Source organism: Saccopteryx bilineata, chromosome 6, assembly GCF_036850765.1.
Source record: "Saccopteryx bilineata isolate mSacBil1 chromosome 6, mSacBil1_pri_phased_curated, whole genome shotgun sequence".
NCBI lineage: Eukaryota > Metazoa > Chordata > Mammalia > Chiroptera > Emballonuridae > Saccopteryx > Saccopteryx bilineata.
The window spans coordinates 170,970,266-170,975,575 of record NC_089495.1 but is presented as its reverse complement, the minus strand read 5'-3'; the positions used below and the strand labels follow the sequence as shown (position 1 = coordinate 170,975,575).

The window sequence follows — 5,310 nt, the reverse complement described above, 5'->3', positions numbered from 1 at the left end:
GATGTTTGAAATTCAAATAACTGATTTAAATTGAAAACATAGTTCTTAAAACTGCATTAACAGTCAAAAACCCTTTGTTATAAATATCCTAGAGTATTTCTAGATAAGGCAGAAATAGTTCTAGGTTAATAAGACCAAATTTGACTTGAGCCTTTAACCTTTATTTGTTTTTGTTTGTTTTTTAAGTGAGAGGAGAGGAGATAGACTTCTGCATTCTCCCCGACAAGGATCCACCCGGCACCCCCATCTGGAGCAGATATCAGAACTAGCTGAGCTATCCTCATCGCCTGGGGCTGATGCTCAAACCAATTGAGCCACTGGCTGTGAGAGGGGATAAGGAAGACATGGGGAAGAGGGTGAGGAAGAGAAGCAGATGGTCGCTTTTCATGTGTGCCTTGAGCAGGGGTCGAACCCAGGAGGTCCATATGCCTGGCCAACAATCAATCCACTGAGCAAACCGGCCAGGGTGAGATTTTATCCTGTAAATTGTAGAGAATGGGAAAACAAAATAGATTATTTATAGAAGACATTATCTACATATGTATTCAGGTGCAAATTTAGTGATAGAAGAGACTTTTAAGGGCATGCTGGGATCTCAGAAGCAGTTCTCAAAGAGCTTGGCTTACTTCTCTTGGATTTTAAAAATGCCTAAAATCCTTCTTCATTCTGCATCTTGGAAGCCAGATAGTACTTTAAGTGTCCCATATCAGCAATGCTATACTCCACAGCGAGGGCACATCTACAGACATACTGTTACCGTAGGAGAGAGTGGAGTAGCTTTTGTAAAGAAGTTCAGGAACCTCAGTGCAGAAGTTAGCTGAAATGGCTCATTCATCTCTATGGTAACAGCTTCCTCTTCTTTACCGACATGACTTGTTTGTGACAGCTTATTATTTCCATTTGCAAGTTCTTGCAGAAAATTTCATTCCGTCTTTTGCACAGGAAATTACAACAGCATCTCCAATATGACTGAGATCTCGGCATATACGTGCAAATTCACCAGAAGGCATCATTACTACACAGCTATACTCTTGTTCTGGAATTCCAAATTGGTTAACATCTAAATCCATTAATTTCATTTCATAGTCTGAAACCTTTCCTGATTTGGAGCTTCAAATACTGGTGCCACGGTGTCTGCATTATCTCCAGCCCTTCGGGTAATGATGCCTTCATTGTCAGCACAGTTTAGAATTTTGGGCATGCTGATGAGGCTCACACCCAAGGCCAGGTTGTGGCCGCAGCCGTACGTGGGGGAGCCCTCTGCACGCAGGTTAAGCTGTGCCTGAGAGACATGGGACAAGACCATGCTCTGCAGGTTCACTATGTCCCCGCAGGCCTCGCTGATGAGGTCTGTAAGCACCGCCAGCACCGCTGGGTCCAGGGATGCTGAGAACTGGGTGCATCTTGAATTAAAAATCAAGAAAGTGGCCCTGGCCGGTTGGCTCAGCGGTAGAGCGTCGGCCTAGCGTGCGGAGGACCCGAGTTCGATTCCCGGCCAGGGCACACAGGAGAAGCGCCCATTTGCTTCTCCACCCCTCCGCCACGCTTTCCTCTCTGTCTCTCTCTTCCCCTCCCGCAGCCAAGGCTCCATTGGAGCAAAGATGGCCCGGGCGCTGGGGATGGCTCTGTGGCCTCCGCCTCAGGCGCTGGAGTGGCTCTGGTCGCAACATGGCGACGCCCAGGGTGGGCAGAGCATCGCCCCCTGGTGGGCAGAGCGTCGCCCCTGGTGGGCGTGCCGGGTGGATCCCGGTCGGGCGCATGCGGGAGTCTGTCTGACTGTCTCTCCCTGTTTCCAGCTTCAGAAAAATGAAAAAAAAAAAAAAATCAAGAAAGTGAAATAAGCAGACAAAAGACACAACAATTTTAAGAGAGATAAATGAGAGGACAAACAACAAAGAGAATATGCCCTGCCCCAGAACAACAGAAAGAGTTGGGGTAACACTGACCCACAGAGGCCCAGTGGTTAGTTCTGGGCAGCCCTTTGCTAAGAGGCTGAGGGTTCCCTGAGCTCAGTGACTTGAAAGTAGGTGTGATGTGAGGAGGTTACAGTGGGGATAGATGATAGATAGATAGATAGATAGATAGATAGATAGATATTGATGGAGGGAGACTTGACTTGGGGTGCTAAACACACCCTCCAAATATACAGATGATGTATTATTGTAGAGCTGTGCACCTGAAACCTTATAATTTTTTTTTTTCATTTACGCCTGACCTGTGGTAGCACAGTAGATAAAGTGCTGACCTGGAACGCTGAGGTTGCCGGTTCGAAATGCTGGGCTTGCCCGGTCAAGGCACATACTAGAAGCAACTACTGCGAGTTGATGCTTCCTGCTCCTCCCTCCACCTTTCTTTCTCTCCTCTCTCTTTAAAATCAATTAATAAAATGATTTTATTGATTGATTTTAAAGAGAGAGGAGAGGGACGGGAGTGGAACAGAAGTATCAACTCATAGTTACTTCACTTTAGAAGCAACTTTCATTGACTCGCTTATTATCTGTGCCTTGACTGGGCAAGCCCAGGGTTTTAGTTTGTTTTTTTTTTTGTTTTTTTTTGTGTGTATGTTTTTTTTTTACAGGGACAGAGAGTCAGAGAGAGGGATAGATAGGGATAGATAGACAGGACCGGAGAGATATGAGAAGCATCAATCATCAGTTTTTTGTTGCGACACTTTAGTTGTTCATTCATTGCTTTCTCATATGTGCCTTGACCACGGGCCTTCAGCAGACCGAGTAACTCCTTGCTTGAGCCAGCGGCCTTGGGATCAAGCTGGTGAACTTTTTGCTCAAGCCAGATGAGCCCACACTCAAGCTGGCGACCTCGGGATCTCGAACCTGGGTCCTCCGCATCCCAGTTCGACGGTCTATCCACTGCACCACCTCCTGGTCAGGCAAGCCCAGGGTTTTAAACCAGCGACCTCATTATTCTAAGTTGATGCTTTATTCACTGTGTCACCACAGGTCAGGCAAAAACCTGTATAATTTTATTAACAAATGTCATCCCAATAAATTCAATAGAAATATTTTTTAAAAAGAAAAAAGAAAGTAAGTGCAGAACTAGAGGAGTCAGCTGGTGACCGAGAGCTGTAATGTGGACTTGTGCAGCGGCAGAGACAGACAGGGCGCCGAGAGCTGTACCGTGGACTTGTGCAGCGGCAGAGACAGACGGGGCGCCGAGAGCTGTACCGTGGACTTGTGCAGCGGCAGAGACAGACGGGGCGCCGAGAGCTGTACCGTGGACTTGTGCAGCGGCAGAGACAGACGGGGCGCCACAGAAAGCACAGGGCCGGAGTCAGAGGCTGATTCATCCCTTCATCCCACATAAACTGAGTTTCTGTTTTACGCCAGCTTGTGCAAGACACTGAGGATCAGCACAGACATGGAGTTTACTGTCTAGAGGGGCAGGCAATGGACCAGGAAAAAAGGAGTTAGAATTTTACAGATGGAGAGCCGTCACAGAGAAGCAGACTCACCGAGCCGGTGAGCGGAGGGCAGTTTTGGATCAGGTGGTCAGAGAGGCACCTCTGAAGAGTGACATGTAAGCTGAAACCTGAAAGATGAGAAACTGCCAATGTAAAGAGCCAGGTGATGTCAAACTCAACAGGCCATGAAAGGACGTTGGATCTATTCTGAGGAAGTTGGAAAGGCTGGATAAACAGGGGAATAGAGTCATCCCATCCCCCTTCAAAAAGATCGGTGTTGTTTGGAGAGCAGAAAACAGGGCCAAGAGTTGAGGCGAAGACCAGCTGGACAGCTATTGCAGTAGTCTTGCTCATGAGCCCATAGGCCAAGTCCGGCCTGCTGCCTATTTTTGTACAGTCTGTGTGCTAAGAATGGTTTTCACATGTCACATGGGATGACTAAGAGGCTCAAGCCCTCTTCTGGTATAGCTTTCTTTCTGAATGTCTGGGGATCACTCTCGTAGTTAGGGATTCTAGCTGTCCAATATCACAGATGGCAGTTACTACATGAATGCAGAGACTCTGACCTGTTAATGGCACATGTGTGACCCTCAACTTGTATCTGGCTTTCAAGAGTCAACTCGGGTACCCTGTTCTGTGAGCTTCCTGGTCTCTTCGGTGGTGATCTCCCTCCCAAAGCATCTGACATGAACCTCTGTGTTCATGTTTACACCTGCTTGCACATCCATCCCCCCACCAGACAGCGAGCAAGGAAACAGTTTTATTTTCCTCTGCACGCAGCGCTAGCGCGGAGCCTGACTTGTGGCAGACACCAGGCCGTGCTGGCTCATGCAGCAACAGTCTCACCCTGCCCATATCCCCTCGGCACTCGCTACTCCAAATGATGATGCGGTGAAGTTTGTTTCCCTCAAAACTCATAGGTTGAAGCCCCAATCCCAATGTGATGGCATTGGGAGGTGATTAGGTGAAGAGGTTGGAGCCCTTGGGAATGGGATTAGTGCCCTTATACAAAGAAGCCACAGGGCTACCTTGCTCTCTTTTCGCTGTATGAGGACACAACCAGAAGTCAGTGGCAGTCTGCACCCAGAAGAGGCCCTCACTAGAACCAGCCATGCTGGCTTTCTGACCTCAGACTTCCAGCCTGTGAGAATTTTCTAGTTTACAAGCTATCTAGTCGATGGTACTTGGTGACAGCATCCCAAGCTAAGACAGGTGGCTTCTTATAAAACCCTGAGAACTGCCTGAAGGTGTTGTCTGGCTGCAGGGCAGGCCAAAGTTCCACAGAGTTAATTCCCTTGGGGACAACCCTTGGCCAGTGAAACATAGGAGTTGGCGACTGAACAGCCCAGCTTTCTCCCCCCCACCCCCAGGTGGGACAACTCTGAGGCATGTTCTGTATGGCTGCTCGGAGCTCCTCGATGGCTGAGGCCCAGCAGTAACCACTCGTTAACATATCCTGTATTTTTAAAAACCTACGCTATATTGGCTTTCTTCTCTTCCGTTTCACTTCCCCACAACAGTCTCAGTAATAAACCACTGTCTCTGGCACACTTGGTGAGATGGTTAATTGGATGTATGAATGAGGATGCTTAGCAGGAAAGAATGAAATAGAAACCAGCTTGTCCAAATCCTGGCCGGATACCTGGGTTGGTAAAGAGCATTGTCCCGATATGTAGAGGTTGCTGGTTCAATCCCTAGGCAGGGCCCATACGGAACAGATTGATGTTTCTGTCTCTCTCTCAAATCAATAAATAAAAATGGAAAGAAACCAGTTTGTCTACTGTGCCCTAGCACATGCAACTGCTTCCCCAGTGTGTCTAGATGATGTTGGAGCATGTGCATTGCCAACAGCTCCAACACAGGAAAAAGCACTTCTCAGCTGTCCTCGC

The 5,310-nt window shown here is 47.9% G+C and overlaps 1 pseudogene; it reads right to left on the bottom strand.

Moving 5' to 3' along the window:
- Positions 1 to 648: 648 nt before the first annotated feature.
- LOC136309421 (proliferating cell nuclear antigen-like) lies at positions 649 to 5,082 on the bottom strand (annotated as a pseudogene).
- Between the last annotated feature and the right edge of the window lie 228 nt (positions 5,083 to 5,310).